Genomic DNA, 26,962 nt, shown 5'->3' on the forward strand with positions numbered 1-26,962 from the left:
GTTGTTTAATTGGGCTTTGCCCGGTTCGATGCCAGCCATTCAGGGCACATTATGGGAGCTAAATGAATATAGGTCTCCTTGCATACTGGCACTCGCTGAGTTTTGTACATTGCTTACTGGTGTTGATTGTCTTTCCTCTGCTGGAGCTATTCCCTGGAGAACTGTAGGTCTAGAGTTACCTCTCAATAGCTGCCTAGGTTACAACCATGCTTGTTGTATTTATGCTTCTCATTAAAGATGCTGTTCTCAGGTCCTCAGGTCTTGATCTCATGGTAGTTTACCAGTTCAATAAAGCCTCTAAAACTCATTAGAAATACCAAGATCCCAAGAATACTACTGTTAAATGGGAATTACATTTAGCATACTGTCAGTACAAGTCACATCCTTTGTCCTATGTGAGTCTCCCACAAAACCATCAAAAGCCAATGATCAGGGATTTCTTAAGCCTCTCCGGTCAAGAAGCCACAACCCCCAGATCACATTGTTCTCTTCTCTATTTTTTTAACAACAACAAAGAAAATCTCATTTCCGTTTCTTGGAATTCATTCTGAAAATACTTATTATGCACATAGCTATTGAGACTTTGTGATCTGCTCCTATAAGTATCCTCTTTTAGTCTCACTGTGTGACTGTCTAGAGACCTGTGTAATTTATCATGTTCCATTGTATTTGTTTTTACAATCTAGTGTGTTTACTTGTAGATTTATATACACATTCTAATTACCACAAATGAGGGAAACCATGCAACACATGCTTCTTAGGGTCTGGCTTACTTTGCTTAATATAAGTTTCACCAAGTCCTTCCATTTCCCTACAAATGGTACAATATCCTTCTTTTTCTGATGGAAGAGTAGAATTCCGTTGTTTATTATATACATTTTCTTGACCCATTCATCCACTGAGGAGCATTTGGGTTGATTCTATATCTTTTACCAAGGCCAAGATATGGATATAACCCAAGATATCAACCCAAGTCATATTGTTCTTTCTTGGTTCCTGGGCATTTGAGACAATGCCAAAGGCAGGTCCCTAACATGAGATCTTAACAGCATTTATACATTTCTCACTTCCCTGCACTAGGGGAAAGGGTTTCTCCAAAAGGTACCTGATCCATCCCACCTCTGCAGAACCTAGCTGTCATATCTCTTCGCATGTCCACTGAATTGAGATTTGGCTCACAGATCTCCAAAGTCTTCCACCAAGAACACTTCTTGTAGATAGTTGGCAGAATTTCTTTTCCAACTACATCATCCCCTCAGATTTTTTTTTCCTGTCTTTGGAGTCAACCTATCCCTTCATTTCAGTCTCAAAAATGTTAAAAACACTTGCCATCTATGAAGAAAGCATATATTTACTGGAATAGTAGAAACTGCTTCCTTGGAGTTGTAGAAGTTATAACAATATCCTCTTTTCCCATACAGTGTGAAACCCTCTGTGTCCAAAGCCTGGGTTTAAAAAGCGAGTCTTTTCGGTATTAAGTTTCACGTTTGTCACATGATCCATGTCCCACACGTATCCTCTTTCTCTAGTTGGTGAGTCCATAATTAGGGAAAATGAGAACAAGAGCAATAAAAGATAGTGTCTAGGCCAGCAGATTACAGACAGAAATATGATTATAGTTAGAAACCGCATAACAATTGCCCCAGATTGCTACTAGCTCATAAGTTGTCATAGTGGTAGGGATTCTCCAGGGTTAGAGAAGAGAACAATTAGCAGTCATGGCTCTCACATTTACTGAAGGCGATAAATGACCCACACATATTCTACCTGCCCAGAGTAGATGTGGTGTTGCAGTTTTTCACTCATAGACTTTGTTGAAGGTACGATAAGGCCGAGATTAAGTCCATCTGGTAAAAGGCACTAGATTAAATTTATACCAGAAAAAAATACTCTTGGTCTCTTTCAACATGCTCAAATTGATCCATGGGATCCAAAGTAACCATGGCTGGAGTATTCTTATTTTTGTGTGTTGGTTTGTTTTTTTTTTTTTGGGGGGGGGGAACTTTACTTAGCTAGAAAATAATGACTAAGGTTCACACACCCAAAAAAATAAATCTCAGAAGTTCAAAACCATCTACTGATATACATTATATTTCTCAGCAGGATTCCTGTGGCCAATTTGCTGCGTTTTGTTTAACTTCATGACATTATCTATTTCAACCAAAAAAGCTGCAGACCTGGGTACTAGGCCCACTCCTGCTAGGAATGTTCTATGTGGCCTAAGTTATGATACTACTGGACATTTGGGAACTGTCTGCCCATTTGTCACTCAAGGGACTAAGGCCAGAACTCTCATGGATATTGTGTTTCAGTCCTTAAACCTATGTTTAATTCATTGCTTCATAAATAATACACTATCTGCAATGTTAACAAATAGATATATGTTGAATATCCTATATCAGAAATGCTTAGAACTAGAAATGTTTTAGATTTCATATTTTAGGGGAGGATTTGGAAACATTTCCATCTATATAATGAGATATCTTGGGAATAAGACCTCAGTCTAAACACAGAGTTCATTTATATTTCATATCTACTTTGTCCACATAGCCTGACAGTGATTCTGTATGGTATTTTTAATAATTTTGTACATGAAACAAAGTTTATATATGATCAGGATTTTTTTTCAATTGTTTTTCCCTATGGTGCTAAAAATCTTTCAGATTTTGTTCGGACTTTGGAGCAGTTTAGATTTAAGATTTGTAAATCAAGATGTTCAACTTATATGTTTATTTCAAAATTAAACATCAAGAGTCTTCAGAGACCTGTCCAGGTTCAAATAAGTATCCCCTTTGACTCTAAGCCAGCTAGAACTGAACCCAGTGAACTCAGACTGTATATCACCCAGCTAGTAAAGAATTATGGAACACAGATCCTGGTTGCCAATCTAATACTCTCATTCATCCTCTTGATGGTTTGCATCTCCCTATGTTGTCTGTGCAGCAGTCATGTGATGCTTGATGCACATGTGATGCAGAAAAGAGTAAGAAGAAAGTAATGCATCCTTTTATTCAATCCCTAACCAATCAAGAAGAAACACTCATGACCCAGCCACTGCTTAATACCAGCCTGGAAACTTCTCCACAGCTCAGGTTTCTTCTCTTCTTCTTACTGAAACACCCAGTTTCCTAAATCATCACTGCTTTTTTTGCTCATCTATGAATTGCATGGTTTATTAATGAATACATTAATGAATTAGAATTGCTAGTGACTTCTATGTCTATATAAGTTAAATTGATGTCATCTATTGAGTATCGTCCTAGAATAGGACAGATTCTCTACCTGCTTTTGAGGCTTGGCCTCTCTACGTGTATAAAATGTTCCCTTTACTTCTGAAAAGCATCAACAGGGAAAAATTTTGTTTAGTAACACTTGGAACCCAGTGCCAGAGTTCACCTTAATTATGATACCTACCAAAGAGTGTAAAGCACTCTGAAAAGGTTGGACAAGATGAGGTTCTTATTGGAGTTATTAAGAACTTCCAGAGACTTCGCCCAACTGGAGTTGTTGGCTTTGCTGGATGATGCTGAGGGTCATAATTAAAAAGAAGCATCTGCAGTGCCCCTGCTTCACTCCCTCTACCCTTCCCTTCCCCAATCTGTATTTATTTGCTCCACTTCTAAATAATCAAGTTAACATGAGCTATTCTTCTCTAAAATAGCACAAATATGGATGCAATTCTTTAGCTTCTTGGGGACCAGATTTAGGAGCTGAGTTGAAAGAGAGAGAGCTTTGAGCATTCTCTGAGATCAGAGCTGAAGAAAGATGCCCTATCAATGTAAGTCATTACCATTATGAGGAGAGGAATTAGAGACCCATTTAGCAAGGGTAGCAGTTGCACACTCTACTTCCTCTTTCCTGTGTGGAAAAATCTTTCACTCTCTATCCCTTGGCTCAGCAGATGTCTGCGTTGTCTTATTAGTTCCTGTACAATACAAATACAGGTTAGTGGATGTACAAACTTCTCTCATTTTTTCCATATTTTACTTTTTCTGATTCTTTGGTTTCAGAAGGCAGTGACTCTTTTGGCTTGTGTTCTAAAAGCATACCATCTGGTAAATATCCATTTTTTTAAACATACTGTCCTGGGGCTAAAAAAGCAATGGATAATGGTGGGAAGGTTCAGTCTCAGAATTAAAAGGGGCTTTATCAGGCTCCATTTGAGGCCCTCTGTCACCAGGCATTGCTATCTCTCACACAAGCAGCAGGTTCCCAGAAGAACAAACCTGTTCTAAGTGAAACTGCCAAATTCCCATAGGTGGTAGAAGATTCTAGGATGAATGATGTTCTTCCTGTTGAGACTATTTGGAAACAATCTTGGCATAATACTGTAACCTAAAATGATGCCAGGTACTGACATATTCCCACCATTCCTGTCCAGGCTCCTATCAGATAATGGAAGCAGAGTGAGAAGAGTAAATTTGCATGTATTACCTCTTAGTTCCATTCCATTGTTAGGCAAAATAGCCATCCCTAATCCCTAAGTGTTTGCCTCATGATGAATGGATGCTGAGAATTAATCCTGAACTCTTCTCCCAGATATCAGAATCCTGCCATATAGGTAGCTGGACTCCCTGGAGCCTGGCCTGCTCCACCTCTCCTTGTGCCTTCTGTCTTGCCCTTTGCCAGTTCCTCTTATCAGCACTGTGGGGTATTTGGGGAGGCAGTCTTTGCTGTCACTCAGCATCAGGAAAAGGATACCCAAGCCAAAGGTAATATAAAAACCTTGTCCAAGCAGCCATCCAGAAGAGGGAATTAGCCATGTGATGAAATGTGATGAAAGCTATACAGAAGAAATATGGGAGGAATGTTCCTAAAAATGGAATAAAAGCAAAAAGATGATGTGAAGACTGGAAGAAAAGAGAATCATAAATGGAAAGCTGATAAAGTCTTGTCTTCATAACCTTAATCTAGGCTAAATTCTAGGTCCCTGAATAGGAATAACCAAAAGTTTAATTAAGTCATGGTTGCTGTGCAGTTTAAGTGGGATTGTGGCTACTGTCCAAGTCTTGTATCCTACACTAACCACTTATTCTGCCGCTGTTTCCCAAATGAGACTTTACAAAAAAAGATTAGGACCAGATCTTCTAATCTAGGATTCTGAAAGTCTCCAAAAGAATTTAAATGTGAATACAAACATGTTTACATAAACACATACATACATACACACACCCATAGAATAACAGAATAAGCAATCAAGAAAACATTGCCCAAGTTATTTTCCACATTGCCCCCAAAAGAGTTGTGCAGGCATTTTAAAACCAACCCCTCTGTATTGATTATGGGCCTCTTCCCATTCAATCTTTGGCTCCAGCTTGAAACTTCACCTGGGTTTTAATCTCACCTTTAGAAAAGTTGAAGCTCCTCATACCTGATTCCTATGAGCAAAGTAACTTGCTCCTTGTGTAGTCTAAAACCATGGCATCATCTTACAAATGGTGTAGAGCACTAATATGAGAGCAGACAGAGCATGTTAAAGAATCATACTAACATTGAATAAATACCTCATCTTGCTCAGTCTACTGAGCCTAAAGAAGGTCAAGTCTCGAACACAGTGATACACACCTAACTGATTAAAGAGTTCAAATTGAGAAGCTTAAAAATCAGGGAGAGGAAAGGCATGGAAAAGAAAAGAAAAGCCTGAAAGGTGAATCGTGGGAGAGATGTTAAGCTTTATGTTTTCTTTTTCTGTGAGCAGTTGTAAAAGGTAAGCATCTCTTTGACAATAATTTGGTCTCCAGGCGTCTCAGGGGACTCATGTTTGGGACTGCAAATGATCTTTGTGGGCTCTGATGGAAGTCATATTTTCCTTTTCCTGTCTTCACAATTGCACATACTTATTTTATTGGGACTCCCAAGGTTCCTCCTAAGGTTTCCTTTTGGAAACCAAGAATTAATCAAATTAAATGTTGTGACCCATAACTTTCTGGCAACAAATTAAAAAAAAAAACAGCTTAGACTCAGTATCACTTTTGCAACATTGACATCAGAAATTGAGCAGTTTCACCTTTGGAGTATGAAGTCTCTGGGCCATTTATCTTCTCACTGTCGGCGAATGTCCTCCTGTCCAGTTAGAGGATTTTATTTATACGTCTGTGAGACTAGGGAATTATGCAGACCCAGGTGTGGGTGTAGAGAAGCTATAATTTCTACAGACGTGGCTTCGATATGCCATGAAGCCTTTCTTGGCTAGAAATTCAGTATAGTATGCCTTCCAAAGGCTGGCCTGTTAGTAGGCAAAGATAAGAAAAAACATCATTGCAGGAAAACTAGCAAACCTGCCTTCACTTTATAAATGAACAAGAAATAAGTAATGCACAGTTGTTACAACTGGGATCTAGCTGTTATAATACTGAAAGAAAATTGACTAAATTCCAGGGGATATGACTAGGAAAAGAAAGAGAGAGAAAGTTGAAATAGCACCCAAATCCACCTGAACAAAGGTAGTTAGGTGGAAATACCTCAAAACTATTTGGAAAACAGTACTTTGTCCTATTTTATTGAGACCCTGATCTGTATTTAGAGAATCCTAGCAAATAATGTAAGAAAAGAATGATTGCCATTTTCTTATATTCAGAAGTTGTAGAGTAAGAAGCCACTTTTTAAACTAGTATAAATAATGCAATGACATTATACTTTTTCTTCCCTCACCATTGTCCCTCCTCTGGTTTGGAAAAATTTGCCTTTTCCCTGCATTCTTCCCACTGTAGTATAATTATCCACTTACTTGTTTGGATAGTACCCATCATGACGCCCTTATGGCTTCATTCTGTCACCCTGAAAGATTATAAACATCACACAAGCATCATTTTTACCCAGGTATCCAAGCCAAAACATCTCATAAGAAATCATTATTGATTTACTACCTCTTTCTTTCTCTAATCCAAGTCAAATATGTCCCTAGTATGTTTCCCCAGATGCCAGGGAAATTCATGGCACCTGAGTGAAATTAGAGAAATCAGAGAAAAAATACCTATTTGCATGTCAGGCAATGAAGTCTTCAGCCAGTGATTGCCAGTGTGTGCTGAGCCAGAGATTTCCCAGGACAGCACCATGTAGAATGAAAGAAAGACCTGACAGGGTGCCCATTCTTAGATCCATGGAGTAAGAGGGAATCAGAAAAGAGAAAGGGGAGCTGGAAATATGGCCTAGTGGTAAAGTGCTTGCCTCGTATACATGAAGCCCTGGGTTCAATTCCTCAGCACCACATATATAGAAAAAGCCGGAACTGCCACTGTGGCTCAAGTGGCTAGCCTTGAGCAAAAAGAAGCCAGGGACAGTGCTCAGGCCCTCAATTCAAGCCCCAGGACTGGCAAAAGAAAAAAAGAAGAAAAGAGAAAGGAAAGTTTTCAGAAATGCCAGAGGAGTAATAAGGGTGTCAGAGAAGAGTGAAACTAAATAGTGAAAAACAGAACCAGAAGCTGCAGTGCCCATGAAGGGTGTGGACAGGTGAGGGTGTGTGAACATCCTGGTGACCCTGAAGACAACAGAAAAGTTTGTGTGTTGGAACGCCTCAGACGTTTAAGTCTTAGTGGGTTGTGTACCAAACCAAACTGGTAAGGAGTTAACAAGGAAGTGAGCAATGGGAACACGCAGGCTTCAGGTGCAAAATGGGAGAGATTTATGTGGTGTGAGAAGCCCTCCCTTGCTTCTAAGGAGACTTGGATTTTTTTTTAAGTCAACCCTTAAGATGTGACACTGCAGAATCTTTCACTCCCACTTTCTGCATGAGAAACAGGAAATGTTTCTCTCTTTTTCCGTTTCTCCCTACTTAAACCCTGTTAGACTAAAATAAATCTTTGCTAAAGCTTATAAATAGTGGCACTGCAGTTTTCTGCAGGTTTTAAGTCTGAGATATACTGAGCAACTCTAACATTAGAATCATAAACCCAGTGTCAGAATCCTTTTCACCATCCCATTCCACTTCCCATGAAAACTATGTATAGAATAGGGAAAAGTCTCATTACTGGAAAAAGAGAGGAGATTCCAGGCCAGCTCCTTCTTTTCTGCTCCATAGATCATGCTAATGACTATTTGAGAAGTCTTTCTTATGGTGCTGTCAATGTCAGCTATGTCACTGTAAATATATGGAAGAGCCACTTCTGTTATCAGAAGTTTAATATAAGTATCTGTTACTGAACATTGCACTTACATTTTAAAAGTGATGGAGAGCTCTTTAGCCACTCAACAAATAGCATAATGGCTGGAGTAGTTAGGAATACAGGAAGAAGAGACATGGCAAGGAAAAGAAGAGACTAAAGTGTCACACTAGGCCTACTGGAGTCTGTGTTAAATTCATAGTCAACCATACACTTGGTGGGGATCCAGAATCTGAAATGTTGACAAGATTTTCAGTGAGAGATAAAATTCTGGGGTAAACTCTTGGAGAATTGTTTAAAACAAAATAAAACAATAATAACAACAACAACAACAAAAAAAAAACCAGTGTCCCAGTGGCAATAGTAAAAATGGGTAAGAGGAGAAGAGGTAGACAGCAAGGATGGACGAGCAACAGGAGTGAAGACATGGGGATGGGGAGAAGAGAGGAAAGTACCTGGTTAGACTGAAGCTAGCAGTTGAATGAGGAAGCACTGGTAATAGGCCTAACTGCTATGAGCAGGGTGTCCGGGAAGGAAGGATAAATCAAAGTTAAAAGGTCCTAAGCCTTCAAGGTGTTAAGCTTGGTGCTAGGACCTGGGTGCAATAATGGAAATACCAGGAAATAATATCTGTCCTCCAGGAACTTGTAAAGCTATCAGGACACAAGAGTTGGGCATAGACATATATATACAAAGCAATTAGAAAGAATAATAGGAGTGTACACATTTAATGGCTGGAAATAAAAACCCATTCCAAAGGGGAAAAGAGCTCATAAAACACCTTACAGAGTAATAAGTTGCATGTTGTAAAAGCAAGATGATATTGGTTATTTGCACATAGACCTCATACAAGTAGGATAAGAACACGTGAGTGGGTGGGCAACAGAGTAGAATGGCAAGTCCCAAGAGGAGCGCCTGCTTGGCTCCCCACTTTCCTGGAGAGAACTAGACATAGAAAAAGTGGGACAGGAGTAAAACCAAAGTTGAAGGGGGTATATTTTGTTGGTGAAATATCTGAAGTTCTATCACAGTTATTCCCTATGTTTGAACAGTGTTGTTTTTTTCAAAGCACATTCTTTTCATTTGATCTTCAAATGATCTTGAGCCCAGCATAAAGCCATAGATACCTGTGCTGTCCTACTTGACAGACAAGGAAATTAGAATCCAGAGTCACAGCGCAGGGACTGTGTTGGAGCACTTGTCTAGCATGTACAAGGCTCTATCTTTTACTTCCAGTACTGAAAACAAAAATCCAGTCACCCAGCCAGTTTTGCACAGGAAAAAAATGCTGAATCACAACATCCATCTAGTTATACCACTATGTTCTATAAGTCTTATAGGGTGCATAATGTTACTTCTCATTTATCCCTAAAGAACTCTTGCTAGTGAGTTAAATTGTGGTGACTAGAGTAAGACACTAGTTAACAGGTAATTTAATCTTGACTAAAATTGTTTTTTATTTATAAGCAGATCTTTGAAGCCAGGATTAGCCAAGCCTTCTATGTGAGATTATCTCTGTATATAGAACATTCATCTTACCTGAGACAGGATGAGAGCAAGGATGTTCTGAAAACCATCAAAAAGAACATGGGGAAGAGAAAAAATGTTCTTATTCACAAAACTTTCAAGCTAATTTTTTTTTTTTTTTTTTTTTTTTTTTTTTTTTTTTTTTGCCAGTCCTGGGCTTGGACTCAGGGCCTGAGCACTGTCCCTGGCTTCTTTTTGCTCAAGGCTAGCACTCTGCCACTTGAGCCACAGCGCCACTTCTGGCCATTTTCTATATATGTGGTGCTGGGGAATCGAACTCAGGGCTTCATGTATGTGAGGCAAGCACTCTTGCCACTAGGCCATATTCCCAGCCCTCAAGCTAATATTTAAATCTGTTATTTTCTAAGGAAAAATTTTGTACAGTTTGATGGACTTTACATACCTACTGGTGAACCTACCAAATATTTATAACTTGAGAGGACTATGGGCTAAGAATCAAGACAATAGAGCAGGTCATAAAGTCATGAGCTTGGACTATATCTCAAAAGTGTGGGACATAATTATAAAGACCTCATGCCTTTCTGAATGGAATTGACATGTGAGCTAGAAAACTATGGATTTTGTATCCATTGATCTTATTTTATATACCAATAAGACCAGTAAACCAAAAGTGCTTTTCTTATAGGATATTATTTTTTGTGTAATTATATTTGTCTTAGTTTATTTTCCTAATCACATGGAAAATACCAAGCATTTAATAATGTTAAACCCTGTCCTATAAAATGAGGCAGGTATTGATATGAAAGGATGTGTTGTAATCCTACAAATGCATGCCAGTCTGTCTTCTAAGCAACAGAATCCGTAAGTGCTAAATATTGTTTTTCTCTGTGAGGTCTGACAGCAACAATAAAATTGTATTTCCTGCCTATAAGCACATAACAAATTCTAATTTGGAAAATATTTGAGATTTTTTTTATCATGTTAAAAATACCTAATAGTGAAGAATGTGGAAAGTTTCAAAGAGCCTTTAAGGCTCAGAAGCAAGCATTATGAGTGTATAAAACCTCAGATCTCCCACCCATGTTAACCATTCTCCCATCTCTGCCTTCCTCCCAGGACCCCAGCGGAGCTAGGATAAACCAACCCACGTTTCCTCCAGCAATTCATCTCCCTCTCCTTTCTCCCTCCTTTGGTTGCGTGGCCTTTGCAGTTTTCTCTTAAACACCCTCCCAGATTGGACCATGTTAACCCTTCCTTCTGCATTCTGGGTAATTACCCAAATAGAGGAATGCATTAAGTGAAAAAAAAGTCAGCAGCAATTGGACATGAAACCATACTGTCCCTCTGAAATTAAAAATCACCAGAAAATTACAAGTTCCAGGACAGTAACTGAAAAGGACACAAATTAGTAAGGATTAAAGACAGTTCTCCAACTTTTTCCCCTAAGAGTCTTGAGTGTTGAATATATTTTCACAGATTCTGACAAGGGGAAATGCAGTTAGTTTCCAAAATTCGAAAACCCATGTCCACCTCAGCAATGTAAAATGAAACTAGCCAGTTTGATTACAAATACCTCTCTCTCTCTTTCTTACATACATAAACACACACACACACACACACATACGAACACACACACTTCCAAAAGCCAGTTTAGTTATGGCTAGTTAACTATAGTTATGAATTAACTAGTTATATGTTATGAGTTGCTGTCACTAATAAAAGAGCAGTTAAAAAGAAGACATCGACTATTCTGTCAGTCTTAGGCTAGGACTTGGTTATTTCCCTTACTGATACATCCATGAGTATTTCTAAACTGAGCGTGTAAAGTCCACAGTTCTTTCACAAGTAAGGCATGTCTACATTTATTCCATACTGAGTCTGTTTTCGGTACATCAGGCAAAGAGGACAACAGCTGACGTCTCCATACTCAATGCATGCATGTATCATAGGTTTGCTAACAGAAATAAGTTTTTGCCTTGACTTTCCTTGCATTCTTTTTGCGACCGCAGTAGGAGTTTATCATTAAAGGGAAACTTTCCCAAGGGATCTATCATACATAGGAGTCCTGTTTCTGAGTGCCTCCCTCTGACACCACCAAGGACAGGAGTGTTGGCTCTTTCTCATAATTTCCAATCACAGCGTGGCAGCTCCACTTGGCCCATGGATGACTCCAGAAAAACTTCACTTATGTGGGCTGAACTTTCTCCAGGCCAGGGCTGCAGCTTCTTGGTCTTGAGCAATCACCGCTACTTTATTTTTCATTTTGTTGATTCTTTTGGCAATAAAAACCAGAACCATACTCAGTTGTATCCACCTCCCCCTTATAGCTCAAACTAAACAAAGATTTTTCACTACTAAAATGGAAGAAGAAAAATGTAGTCGTTCTTAAGAAAACACCTCTGAAGGTAACTCTAGGTAAATGAATAATTGATGCCAGGTGTGGAAATATCAATTCCTACTGCATTAAGTCCAAAATTATCTACCTTCAAAGATTCTTTGTTATCTACCCTTACAGCGCTTACTCTTTCCTGATCATTTCCAGCTTATTCCCCTGCTGTAGTCCTGTTAAATCTCCTCTGTAGTTTATAGAAAATACTATAATTAGCCCTTCATCTTAGGCTCCAATCACCACATTGCATCCTTTGTGTAGAACATCTCCTTTTCCATCTGTTTTCCAAATCTTGGCTATTAGTTTCCTTAACCACTAGCATCTTCTGCCTCTGTGGCATAACAAATGCATTTACTTTCATCCCACTGCTTGTTTATGTTTGATTTTGTCCCACTTACCTTAATGTTACATAGAGATGTTTTGACTCACCCAGATCAAATTTGAGCTGTGGGGAGATTACAATCATGCCATTCTCTCCTATGATCCTTGAGATGATGCTGAGTCCATAACTTACTGATGGATATTACTAGACTGATCCTTGCAAACCACTATGGGTTCCTGGTATACACTTTTGAGAAGCACTGGCTTAAGAATTAATTCTGTAACTTCTAAGGCACACTAGTAGAGGAAGAAGAAGAAGAAGAAGAAAAAAAAAAAAAGCCCAGGAGTTCGGTCTCTTAGATGTAGATTTGGATGCTAAATCCCCTACTTACTAGTAACATGACCTTGGATAACTTAGTCTCTTTGATCCTTCTTTCCCTCATCTGAAAAATGAGACTATTAATACCTACCTCACAGAGTTTTTATGAAAACCAAGTAAAGGCAGAGTACACACAGGATTGCCCAGCATATTTGTCAGAGCATACTTGCTAATAATGTTTATTTCCTTTCATTTCCACTTTGGATAATGTATTCAAGTACAGAAAATACAAAACAGCAGATTGCTATAGAACTGTCTTCTTTAAGCGGCAGGCTTTCCTTCCCAATTATGTTCCCACTGGTGTGAAGTTAAATCCAGCTCTCAACATACATACACATAGACAGAGGGGCAGAAATCTGCTGGACCACAGCTTGATTTGATGGTGAAGATAGGGTTGTGGGATTATGTAGTTCTTGTGGATAAGTGACAAAAATACAAATTTCACCTAAAAATAACTGAATGTTCTTTGGGTAGGCATCACCCGCCGGAGTTAGAAGTTCTTTTGGATCAAAGGGGTGGCAATTTCTGACCCCTGCCATTTGGTTTGTCACACTGAGAATGTTTAGTCCTACTTAGCACCACCTGTTTTGCACACCATTTTATCTGCTAACCTCAGCCATAAATATGAAAAGAAATGGAATGTGTATACATTTTCCATTGCTGCTGTAACACAGCACCAGCTTAAACTTAGTAGCTTAAAGCAATTCAATTATTTCACAGTTTCAGTCAGGCAGAAATCCAATGGGCTCAATTGGCCCTCTGTTAAAGATCACAAGAAGCTGAAATGTAAGTACGGCCAGGTCTGTGGTTCTTCAGAAAGACGCTAGGAAAGAGATCACTAGAGTAAAACAAATAGCACGGTGAACACTCAGCCTTATAAAGATTTCTAAGGTCGTGACTTTTCTTACCTGGATGGTTTTAAGTAGTTCCAGGCCATCCTGTGATTTTGTTATGTATCTGCATAATTTAACAAGCTTTTCTCCCTTAGTAGGCAAACAGAGCCCTTTCCTGTAGACTTCACCTGAGCGATTGAGTTTTAATGACTCATTCACTTTCAGGGTGTGCTGAGGGGCAAAGCGGGAGCTAAGATTTGTTTGTAATCCAAGAATAGCTTGCTTGCTAGGAGGAGGTGGCCTGGAACACTTAGAAAATCAAAACACTTCTCACTCATGATATCTTTTCACAGTTCAGAATCTGTATTCTATTCTATGCGAAGAGTAAAATAACTCTTTTGCTTAGATTTCTTGCTGACATTTCTTTTTGGTGGGAGTCAGGGCGGGCGGTTCACTGTGAACGCTTTCTCTACCTCATGGTACAGCTCTGTGGCATTTTCACAAAATACCAACCACCAGAATTCTGGTAATCATAAAAACATGTGCTTTCTCCTCAGATCCACGAAAGTTCTTTCTCATTAAAAAGAGAGAAAGAGAGTTCAGAAATTAAATTAGAAAGCTAAACTTGATATCTTTAAATTCTTTTGGTTTGCAGAAGTAAAAAGAAAAAATAAAGCTTACAGTTTTCCTAATTTCCTTTCAGTTAAATGCTCCTGAATGGGAAAAATTGTACAAAATGTCTGAAGAGTTGAGACTCTGACATGAGGGGAGGATTTATATTTCCTTGCTATTAAAAGAGAAGAAGAGGGGTGGGGGGCTTTCAGTTACGTCTAATCTTTCAGAATGCAATGCCCTGCCTAACCCACAAACTGTTGGCAGTACCATAACTCCACACAAAATATTCTTTTAAGCTTTCTCTCCCCTCCCAGACCTTTCCTGTGAAGCTATAAATCTCAGCCTTCAGAGACATTTTTATTCAACTAGAGTATGGACTTTAGGTTGGGTCTTTTGGCATCAGTGTGGCTGGCAGCTTACTAGAGGAATGGTCACAAGAAAAGCAGTCATACTTGGCTGGGTGGGGCCTAGATTTGACATGATGTGTGAAATCCTATTTGTTCTTCCTCTACCAAGTACCTACTTTATGAAGCTGTGATTTCAAAGCTCAGTACCCACAGGAAGTCCACCCAGGCCCCCAGACAGGCTCCAGATTATTTGAAAAATGAAATTTCACTGAAGATCAAAGGCTGTGACTATTTCCGCTGCCTCATCTTCTGTTTCTGGTTGGCCTCCTGAGTCACCTAAACAATACTCCTTTCAGAATCGATCTGCTGGCATTCATATCTGCCACAGACATATTATTGTGGCCTCAGGTGTAGCTCCACCTGGACAAACCCTACATATTGTCTTACTAAAGTCAAATAGGCATGCACATGCCCAATATACACCACTGCCCTTGAATTAAGGAAATCTACTGCTCCATAACTGGGTAATTTGTATGATTTGGGATAGGGACTTGAGTTCTTTAAAAGTACAGTCAACCCTTTCATTGCTATAGCCGCGTCAGCTGAGGACTCGTATGATTTCAGAAGACTGCAACCCTAGCAGATTTGCCATAGAATTTAGGTCAAAAAGTATGGGAACCTTCAGATGGAGGGTAATGAGCTAGACAAAGAAAGAGGCTGAGCAAAGAGATAAAGCAGGAAGGAAATGAATGAAGCAATTTTTGCCTCTGATTTCTTGTGTCCAACAATAGTTACCACTTCATAGTATGCGTTTGCTCACAGAGTTGTTAGCATAATGCCTGACTCACAGAAGACATGCAAGAAAATATCAGCAGATATGAAGATTATAACATTCACTAAGCACCTATAATATGCCAACCTCTATTTGCTAATTCATATACATTGATTTCAGCTGCTTTTCAATAATAGAATACATTATTACTGGTATAGCTTCAAATACACATGATTGTTCTCAAACAAATATGTATTAGGCATCAGCCTGCTTTATATCAGAAAATGCACAAAGGTGAGCAGTGTCACCTCTAAAACACAGTCATTTCATTAAGCACTCTCCCCATGAATATATAAAATATGCTCCATGAAAATAAGAAGAAAATAAAACAAAGATGTGGGTCAGGATAATATGTAATTTTCTAAGTTAGCCTGTGAGTAACTCTGTTTAAAGCTGGAATTGCCACCTACATGCTAGTGGCTCACTCTTGTAACTCAGGATGCTGAAGAGGATGTGGTCCAAAGGATTTCTGTTTAAAACCAGCTCAAGCAGAAAACTGCAAGACTCAGTTTCAAAAACATCTAGCAAAACAAAAAATTGGAAGGCTCATGAAACCCCAGGGACTAATAAAAATTATAAGTAAAATTATTTTGGTCATTATCTCTTTTGATCCTTCGGTATAAGTCCCTTACAAAGGCACATACATATTGCAACCTTTAGTTGACCAGAAGTTTACTAACTCCTGCTTATGTGGCCCTATTGCCACAAGTTTTATAATGATCAATAAGGGGACAAAGATAATGATTGGAAGTCAGGCACTTATGACTCATGCCAGTAATCCTAGATAGTCAAGAAGCCAATACCTGGAGGATAGCCAAATAAAGTGAGCACTGGTAGAAATGTCTGTGAGTCTCAATCTCCAAAATAACAAGCAAAATGCTATGGTGGAGGCATTGCTGGAGTGGTAGAGTGCCAGCGAAGCATGTAAGCCAAGTGAGAGTGAGAATTGAGCGTAAGCCTCAGTGCCCGCAGATAGATAGATGAGAAATAGACTGACAGACGGATAGATAGGAAACCTTATACACAGCAGAGAAGTTCTGTTCTACTCTAGTATTTGTATTTCTCTGACCTTAAGATTCCTTATTAAGAAGCACCAGAAGATTATTCAAAGAGAAAACATTCCCACAACTGACAAAAAAAAAAAAAGAGTCCTTCAGCACTTCAAAGAAATGGGCATAACCATGTGCAGTACCTGCAGATCTGCTTGCTACAAGACAGTTAACACCCTCACCTGGAGAACCATTTGTTCATCACCTACCATTCGCCATTTACTATGGAGATGGAATTTGGACGGAATTGTGTTACCTCGTCAATCAACTTACACAAAATACAAATTCTTATTTAGTACTGTTTACACTTTTTCTCGTGTTAGCAATCTAGGCATCCAAAAACTATGGTAACTATTTATTCATCAAGTTGCTGGTTTAAATGTGTGTAGACCCCGCCTGAGAACCTATACAAATTCTTGACACTGTCTAGCACCCCGAGAAATCTGGACAGATGTTCAGTAAAAAGCACAGTCTGCATTTATTAAATGCTAGAATAGCTAAAAATATGTGATTATTACCACATGACATCTTGTGGCATTTAACACATGGATGAGTGATGTGAATCTGTCTACAGAGAAGAAGTCACTCTTCCCAACCATCCTAACTACACAGCACTTTATTCTTCCAAATCCTCCCATTAATACATCAAGGAAGAAATGCTAACTATACTGCAGAAGATGGACAGGGAAATAATAAAGCACTTTTAGTTTCTTGAAGTTAAAAATGGCAGAATTGATGCTTGCAGGGTTGGTCTGTAATAGTGGGACTCTTTCCTCTACCTTGAGGAATTATTTCACAAGCTGCCTACTGCCACCGTCAGTAGACTGTTCAGGTGTACCCAGTAGGAATGAGATAGGCACTCAGGGGAGGAATGCTTATACATGCATGCACTCGTACATACTCCTACATATTAGACACCAGAGCTCCTCAGTGTATTCAGGCCCCTTCTGCACAACACCAAGGAAATGTTTTGAGGCAGGAAGCAGGTGCTGAGGAAGGGTAAGGAAGCCACAGTGGCTTTGGAGGCCCCTTGTTTGTAGTCAGCATTAACCCTGGGCGTCTGGAAAGGCCAAAGCTTGGCTCGCATTTGCAATCCGAAGCGCTGACATTCAAGAAGCTCCAAAGCAAATGAACCTGAGTGAGTAAATAATTAAAACCACAGAGAAAGAGCCAGCATTGAAAAAAAATTATTCACTTTCTGATGTCAACTTAGGAACTCCACGCAGTAAGAAAGTCATAGGGCTTTTATCCACCTTGCTGGGACTATCTAGTCTGGGCAGTGAATCTGTTCACGACCCTACCGTGATGATCTAGGTTTCAAATTTAGGACTGAGACTTGTCAGGGCAAGCAGGGAAATAATTGGTTGTAGGCATAATTAGTGAACACTAGTACTCTAGACATGCAAAGGTCTAGATTAGACCCTAGCTTAATCATTCTAGCTGGATAAACAGGGTGAATGGCCTGCTTCTCTGTATCAAAATAATGGTACTTTGCCTCATCTGTGCTAGGAAGGTTAAAGGAAAGGCATCATAGAACAGAGCCAGGCATAAAGGAAGTAACTGCTCCAAAACTGATTATATGCCAGGCTAGGAACCCTGGAATTAAAACAACTGTTTCAATGGAAGAAAGAAATACTTGCATTCGAATCCCAATTTGGTAACTCGCTAGCCCTGTGATTTTTTTTCCCTATGCCATTACCTTACTTCTAGAAGCCACAGTTTTCACATCTGTAAGCTAGGGGATAGAGGAGGAATAGAAGACATTCTGGAATTTATTGTAAAGACTGAAAGAGCAAAGGTGTCAAATGTATTAAGCGAACTATGACAGATTTGGGAAAGTCTCCCAAACCATGTAAATCCTTAGGAAAGCTAACTCACAGGCTAATAAAATACACACCAGGAAAAGGCTACTGGAAAGGTGGGAGAGGGTGGGGAGTCAAGGGGAAGAAGGTAGATGATGAAGGGGAAAAGTAGGGAGAATGCAGTCAGAAAATTTGATGTGTGTCCTACAAAACTAAGAAAATTGTGGGAAGAAGTGGGTTGGGAGGGATGGGGAAGACTGATGAAAGGGGTGATGTGGATGAAGACAGATGCATTGTATTCATAAATTACATTACTGCATGGCAATTCCTCTGCACAACTACTTAAAGATGACAAAAAGTGCTGATGTATGTAATTAAGGAATAAGAGTTTCTTGTCTCCAGTGATTTAATACCCAGCACCTCTTACTTTCTCTCAGGTTATTCCCTCTGAAGTCCTGAATCAATTTCTTGCCCTTCAATATAAGGCAAACCCCAGGACATGGAAAGACTTCTGGTAATCGCTAACTTGTGGAATCCCCTCAAATATGTGCTAAGAAAAGGGTCTGTTGGTGTATGATCTTGCTAATCCTAGGTAGGACTCAAGAAAGTATTTAGGGGAATGCTCTGGTCAGCTATAAATAGCTATAGAGACATGAAGGAATATATGCACTTCATATTCAGTCTTGGAAAAGAGCAAAACAAACCATCATCACCAACAGCAAGGAGCTTAAAAAGGGAGAATGGCTAATGAGCAGAATATAACTCCGGCTGCAAATCTGGACCAGTGCATCATCACAAGTGACACAGGCTAGGAAATCTGGCCGCAGCTGGCAAGTGTCCCAACTCACTGCGCTGAACCAGGGCTCAGGAGCAAGGAAATGCTTCTTGATAGACGAATTGGATTGTGAATAAAATGCTGCCTTCCAGGCACTAGCCTTTGAATTACACTGATACGTTGATTTAATTCTGAACCTTGATGTTTCCCGAACCTTGACTTTTTAACCTTAATTGTGTGCTGATTTATTAGTAGCTCACCATGTCTTTTTTTTTTTTTTTAATGTTTCCCTGGTAGAAGTTATAACCTCATTTCCCAGAATGATCCCATAACCTGTCTTGGATTTTAGGGCCAGTGGAGTCAATTCACAGAGACAATGCAGCCCATAAACTCAAGCATGTCTGACCCAACCCAAAGCAGACTCTCCCAGAGAGTCCCTCATTTTGCCCTCCATCCTTTTTTTTTAAATGCCAGTACTGAGACTTGAACTCAGGGCCTTAGTGCTGCCCCTTAGCTTTCTTGGTCAAGGCTAGTGCTCTATTTCTTGAGCCATAGCTCCACTTCCAGCTATTTGCTGGTTAGAGATAAAGAGTTTTACAGACTTTCCTGCCCAGGCTAATTGTGAACTGTGACCCTCAGACCCCTGTGTAGCTATTACAGGCATGAGCCACTGATTCCTGGCCCTTCATCTATTTTGTACCCCTTATGTATCCACCCAGAAGTGATTCATTATTACTTCTAAGGAAATGAATGGTGCTGATGACCTGACAAAAATCTTCCCTAGCTTCCGAAAGTATAGTCTTCATGTACAGAAATGCTCAGTGGCATGCTGTACTCTTCAGCTCAAGGGTCATCTGCTCCTTTTCTTGAGACTGAGATTAACTACACAACATCATAAAATGTTCCATATTCCTAGAACAGTTCTATCCCCTCATCACATTCAGAGCTGCACCCAACTTGCCACCCAACTTTAGTTTGGGAACTGCAAAAAGAAACATAACTGTTATTCTTCAGCTTGCAAAAGAAAAGTGGCAGCCACGATTGATTGATAAAACATTGAGACAGGCTTATGGTTTAAGAATATCAATAGGGACTTCACTATGTTTATTATTGCAAGGCAAAGTCATCTCTTTTTCAAAAAAAAGGAAGCTAGAAGCCAATGTCCATGTTAAAAGGGGTCTGCCTCTGCAGAAGAAACCATGACATCGTATATCTTTTAGTGATAATAATCATAAAACCCATATAAACAGAAGCCCAAGTGAGTGGGCATGAAGTCCTGGTAGCATAGCACTTTTTAGTTCTTAGGCTTCCCCTAGCATCTCTCATCACCTTTTTCCAACAGAATCATCACAGTTATCCTGAAGTGAACAGAGCTAAGTAGAATTAGCCCTATTTAACAGTAGAAAATTAACCCTATCTTACAGTAGAGAAGACAAAATTTCAAAGCAAGGATGTTATTGAATATCCAAATAGAAAGCTGTTATGCTTAAAATAGACAATGTCAAGTTTACTTAGTCCTCCCTATCTATCCATCTATCCACCATTCCATCCATCAGTATATCTATCATCCATCTATTTCTTTCTTTATTTAGGCCATAGTAAGGTTTGAACTCAGGGCCTTGTGCTTGCTAGGCAAGGTCTCTACCACTTGAGCCACACATTCCTCTCTTTTGACTTTAGTTCTTTTCTCGAGCTCCTTTTACATTAGCCAGTCTCAGACTTCAATCCTCATACCATTACTTTCCATGTAGATGCAACTACAGGTGTGTGCCACACCTGCTGTGTGAGTCTTTATAGACAAGATGAGGAGATATAGATTTACCAAGCCCTGTTCAGGATGCCCCACTTCTGGGCTGTTATTCCTACTCGTGATGGCTGAGGTGAGTTTGCTCTGTCAGCTAACCTGTTTTTAAAGCTTAGGATCTAATACCATTTGACATTTTTTTAATAAAATAACTTTAATTATTCCAGATCTCTTAAAGATTATGTATACAGAATTATCTGTTAGGATAAGAATATTAAATCTCAAGAAGGAAATAATTTGTCTAAGATCATGTATCTATTGAGAGGCAGAACCAGAAGTTGAACCCAAATCTGTCTGACTGCAGAGTTGTTTTTTTGTTTTTTTTCTTCCTTCCAGTTGGTGACTTAAACAAGGTATTTATTCCACAGATATTGGGTTAAGTGACTAAAAGGCCTTGGGGGCTTTCCTTCACTCCTGGTATACTCAGCTAGAAACTAAGCACAGTCAGAGCTGAGGTCCCAGGGGATGGACAGTGAGACCCAAGACACTGACTCAACACTTACTTCCAACTGCGAAATGAGAGGTCAGCTCTAGTATGGTCAATGTTTTCTTGTGTTTGAAACTTGTATTCCTGGAAGCGGTCTGTTTGTAACTTTACCTCCAAGCCTTTCATATATGTCTAGCCCTTTGTTCTAAAATGACTTCAAAAGATTTGCCGTACTTGAATAAAATTCAACATACTTCTGGCAGTATCAATACGAATTTTGCCACAGTTCAAGACTCAGTTTACAGTCACGTGAGCAAGTGATCCTTTCTAAATAGACATAGTTTAGCAATATTTTGGCCCTGGAGAAATCACAAAGCTATGTTATACTGTGGAAATCAGGGTGATACTTCATGTGTCAAATGACCATCGGCTCAAGCTGGTGGTTTTGCTGTAAGAATTTAGGAAGATGTTCCAGACTTAAGCTAGCAATGTGGTCCATGATATAAAAACCACAAGTGACTCATAAGTGGATCCAAGCTCTGTGAAAAACTAAATATAGCAAAGACTTGAGAAAATTTGTTGTATGCGATTTAATGTTAATTTAATGCATTTTAATGTTTTTTGTTAACACTATCTCCTCCATGTATACAGGCAACTTGTAGCATCACAAGGGCTTGGTTCCAAGACCCTCTGCAGATAAACTGAGGATGCTCAAGTATTTTATATGCATTAGTGAAGCATTTACATAGAACATATGCATATTCTTCTCAACACTTTACATCATTTCTACATTGCATATTGTACCTAATACAATATAAATGTTATATAAACAGCTCTTCTACTCTAGCATTTAGAGAAAAGTGACGCAAAGTGTATGTGCCAGAACAGGTGCAACTTTTTAAGAAATATTTTCATTATGTATTCAGTTGAATCTACAGATCTAAGTAACTGATGACTATGGAGGGAGAATTCTACTGACTGAAAAGCAAAAATTTGGGGCCATCTTGGCTCTTTATTAATGCTCCTCATTAGTGGATTTATAAGCACTGTAGTTCCTTCCTAATTGCTGGTCTGTGATTCAACAAACCAGTATGGTTGTAAATTTGGAGGAAAAGAACTCTAAAGGAACTTTAGCGTTTTCCTCCACATACCCTATTCTAAGTATTTTGGTGACCGCAGTTCCAAAGAATTGTGAAGACTTCCTTCTATTCTTGTTTTTTGGGGTCCAGACAATAAGCAAGCCCATAAATACAGAACTTGACCTCAGATATGGAGTAATGCTGAGAAGACAATAAGAAAGTTCCAGGAATGGATGAGTTGGACATTATTTGATAATGGTGTCAGCACACATTTATAGATTGATTACTGAAATAAGACTCGGAAATGTGTAGTTTCCACTGTAAACTCTTTTATGGGACTCAGCATTATTCTATTATACATTCATCTCTTCACAGACTCTTGTATAGTAAGATATGGCATGAGGGAATTTTACTACAATATGGACTAAGAAAGCCGATTTCATAGATCATAGAATCTCAAGTTAGAAGAGACATTTAAGATCATATAGCCTTAAGTACTTTCTGCTACCTTCTTCTGTAGATAGATAGATAGATAGATAGATAGATAGATAGATAGATAGATAGATAGATATAGATAGATATAGATATAAATATATAGAAGTATGTGTATTTTTTAACTCTTGTTTGGAAACTAATAGCTGTGTGAGACAGCCAAGCCATTTCTGAGTAGCTCCTGCTTCCCCTACCTGCCAATCACTTCTTTCAAACAAGAACACAGAGAGGAATCCCCAGAGCATTCTTTCCCCTTGAGTAGGAAGGCTATTCACTTTCCCTGAGTGCCTGGGAATCACAGGCCAGCCGCAGCAGCAGCAGCACAAGCACTTGGCTCCTGCTGACAACTTCCAAAACAGCATCCTCATCTCTGGATGAAGGGAATGTTCACATGTACAAAGCAGGAGGTTGCAAAACCAGGTTCAAGGGAAACGGTGATGACCTACAAAAGCAGGAAATGTGGGATATCTAGGCTACGTGACTTCTCTGGGCCTTAGTCTGTGATTCTGTAAGTTAACAATTATATATGCCCACTGTAGCTCAGAGTGTGACCCCAAAACCAATCCTTGCCTTAGTGGTGAACTTGCTTTGAAGTTCAGATTTACTGATCCTCCTCCTCAATCTACTGAACTGAAAGGTCTGAGACCAGGAGATCAGCAACCTCTGTTAAAAAACAAACAAAAAAGAAAACTGGTATACACTCAAATTTGAGAACAAAGGTGCTAAATGAGCATTAAGGCCCTCTAGTCCAGCTGTAATATCCTACGCATGTCTAAAACAGAGCAGTGAAAAGGCAGCCAGCCTACCCGTCCCCAAGCTTGCCATAATCTCTTAGGTTCCAATGGTTTCACTTCAATCTCTCTCCTTGGACCTGGGAGCCCAGCTACGAAGCTAGTCTGCTATAGAAGGTGACTAACTCCCAGGGCATGAACCTCCCTTAAAAATCCATATCTGGGCTTACATGGAATCAATGCGTACAGTCACCTTGTGTCTAAGCAAAATCGAATGGAGCTAAGAACTGGAGCAAACCTACTTATTTATTTCATGACAAGGGAAACAACTTTCAGTTCTGTGAGACTTGACACCTTTGTCAATAAAATCTGCAGAGAGCACAAAATAGAGTTGTTTTAGAATTCATCTTTCTGACAATAGTAGAGCTTTCCAAAAGAAGAGCACCCAGGGTTTATTATGGTGGCCCCATCTTTGCCCTGAGACTATAGGGCTACCTTGTTCAAATTTACATAATACATGAGAATCACCTGTGATCTAAATCAGCATTTCCCCTTTTTGCTTGTATTTTTCATTTTTTGAAGATCTGGAAAGAGCACTGAGATTTGATGTTTTCTTTCTCTCTCTCTCTCTCTCTCTCTCTCTTTCTCTCTCTCTCTCTCTCTCTGAGGAGCACTTAGTTTTTATAGCCGATTAGCTGGCAAAAATGTTGCACTTGTGTTTTGTTTTTATTAGCAGGAAAAAAAAATAACTAAATCAGAGTATTATGAGTGCAATGGCTTTGCTCCACAATCTTTCCAGGATTTTCTCTTCACACTTTTTGAAAGTGTCACATACATGGGAAATGTACATTTGTATTCAGAACTCGGCTTATTGTAGGACACATATAAAAAGCTCCCCATAAAGCAGAAGTTTGAAGAAGGTGGGGTGGAGTTAAAGGTAGTAAAAGTGATTCAATTGCTTGATTGTGAGAATTGAAGTTGCTAGTGGAATCAATCCCTATTTGTGGTTTCACAGCTCTGGAATAAATGACACTTCCAATAACATCTTCCTATGCAGGTGTAAAATATACAAATTGGGTGAGGAAATGGTAGCATCATTTAAATGCATAAAAGCAGGGCTTCGGAAGCAAGCATATGGCAGGGAGCTGGGCTGGAGAAGCAGGGGATGCCAGCTCGAGCATCCTTACACCTTGTCTTTTTGGAGAAGTTGCCTCAGGGGGGTTGAGCCCAAGCTTCATCCTTCCACACCTAATTTGGATGATTCTGTGATTATTATATCATTTAGAGTACTCCCCGTCTAGTCTTTTTTTATATATATTTTTTTATTGTCAAACTGATATACAGAGCGGTTACAGTTTCATATGTTAGGCATTGGATACATTTCTTGTACTGTTTGTTACCTCCTTCCTCATTCCCCCCTCCCCCTCCCCCTTTCCCTTCCCCCCCCATGAGTTGTTCAGTAGATTTACACTAAACAGTTTTGCAAGTATTGCTTTTGTAATCGTTTGTCTTTTTTTTTAAGCTCACTTTATTTTATTTTATTTATTTTTAATTTTTATTTTTTTTTGGCCAGTACTGGGCTTGAGCACTGTTCCTGGCTTCTTCCCGCTCAAGGCTAGCACTCTGCCACTTGAGCCACAGCGCCACTTCTGGCCATTTTCTGTATATGTGGTGCTGGAGAATTGAACCCAGGGACTCATGTATATGAGGCAAGCACTCTTGCCACTAGGCCATATCCCCAGCCCCAATCGTTTGTCTTTTTTACCCTGTGTCTCTTGATTTTGCTATTCCCTTTCAGTTTCCTAGTTCTAATACCTGTTATACATGGTTTCCAATGTACTCAGATAAGATAGAGAGATAGTGCAGGTACAACCACAGAAAGGGGATACAAGAGGATCATCAACAATAGAAGCTACAGTTTCACATCGCATGTTGAAAGTAATTACAACAGTGATATAACAATCATTTCCATAACATGGAGTTCATTATACTTAGCATCATCTTTTGTATTCATAAGGGTATAGCTATTGGTCACTTGTGATCCTCTGCTGTGACTAGCCTAAACCTGTGCTAATTATTCCTTATGAGGGAGACCATAGAGTCGATGTTTCTTTGGGTCTGGCTCACTTCACTTAGTATAATTTTTTCCAAGTCCTTCCATCTCCTTACAAATGGGGCAATGTCATTCTTTCTGATAGAGGCATAAAATTCCATTGTGTATATGTACCACATTTTCCTGATCCATTTGTCTACTGAGGGGCATCTGGGTTGGTTCCAAAAAAAAATTTTTTTTTTGGCCAGTCCTGGGCCTTGAACTCAGGGCCCGAGCACTGTCCCTGGCTTCCTTTTGCTCAAGGCTAGCACTCTGCCACTTGAGCCACAGCGCCACTTCTGGCCGTTTTCTGTATATGTGGTGCTGGGGAATTGAACCCAGGGCCTCATGTATACGAGGCAAGCTCTCTTGCCACTAGGCCATATCCCCAGCCCCCAAATTCTATCTATGACAAATTGTGCTGTGATGAACATTGTTGTGCTGGTGGCTTTAGTGTGTTCTTGTTTGTGGTCTTTTGGGTAGATGCCCAAAAGTGGGGCTGCTGGATCATAGGGGAGCTCTATGCTTAGCCTTCTGAGGAATCTCCAACAGCTTTCCAGAGTGGTTGAACCAGTTTACATTCCCACCAACAATGAACTAGGGTTCCCTTTTGGCCATATCCCCTCTAACATTTGTTATTGTTAGTTTTCTTGATATATGACATTCTTACTGGGGTGAGATGGAATCTCAATGTTGTTTTGATTTGCATTTCTTTTATGGCCAGTGATGTAGAGCACTTTTTCATATGTCTCTTGGCCATTCTCATTTCCTCATCAGAGAAGTCTCTTTTTAAGTCTTTAGCCCACTTTTTGAGGGGGCTATTGGTTCTTTGCGGTTTTGTTTTGGAAGAATGTAATTTTTTTAGCTCTGCATATATTTTAGATATGAGGCCTTTGTCTGTTGTATGGCCGGTAAAGATCTTTTCCCAATCTGTGGGCTTTCTGTTTATCTTGAGAGCTATGTCCTTTGCCCTGCAGAAGCTCTGCAGTTTTTTTCTTTAATTTATTCATGGCTCTGGTTTGACTTTGTTTCTTTTTGCCCTCCCCTTCTAAGTTTGCCATGAGTTTTTGAAAAGCATGTAAACCACACAATGGTGTTGCTTTTCCGTGGTTATCTATAGCAGGCAAACTGATATTCAGTAAACTAACTTGTCATGCATGCAGGTCATTATAGGAGAACTGGATGCTCCATGCCATATATTTTCATTTATTTTGTGTGTGCTGGTCCTGGCACTTGAACACAGCCCCTGAGCACTGTCCCTGAGCTTCTTTTGCTCTAAGCTAGCACTCTACCACTTGAGCCACAGTGCCACTTCCAGCCTTTTCCAACCACTTTATTCGACATAAGAGTCTTGTGAACTTACCAGCCTGGGCTGGATTTGAACTGTAATCCTCAGATCTCAGCCTTC

General features: G+C 39.5%; 1 protein-coding gene and 1 long non-coding RNA gene across 6 annotated transcripts in view; one reads left to right on the top strand and one right to left on the bottom strand.

Annotated features, from left to right (window-relative positions):
• The window catches only part of Setbp1 (SET binding protein 1), a 349,334-nt gene that overhangs the window by 246,300 nt on the left and 76,072 nt on the right, over window positions 1-26,962 (top strand). The window lies entirely within an intron of this gene.
• Window positions 831-23,348, bottom strand: LOC125363890. Its single transcript, XR_007213377.1, has 3 exons — window positions 23,337-23,348; window positions 12,755-12,767; window positions 831-1,293 (listed from the first exon to the last, which is right to left on the bottom strand). It is a non-coding gene; the product is annotated as an uncharacterized LOC125363890 (long non-coding RNA).

This window comes from Perognathus longimembris, chromosome 15 (genome assembly GCF_023159225.1).
Source record: "Perognathus longimembris pacificus isolate PPM17 chromosome 15, ASM2315922v1, whole genome shotgun sequence".
NCBI lineage: Eukaryota > Metazoa > Chordata > Mammalia > Rodentia > Heteromyidae > Perognathus > Perognathus longimembris.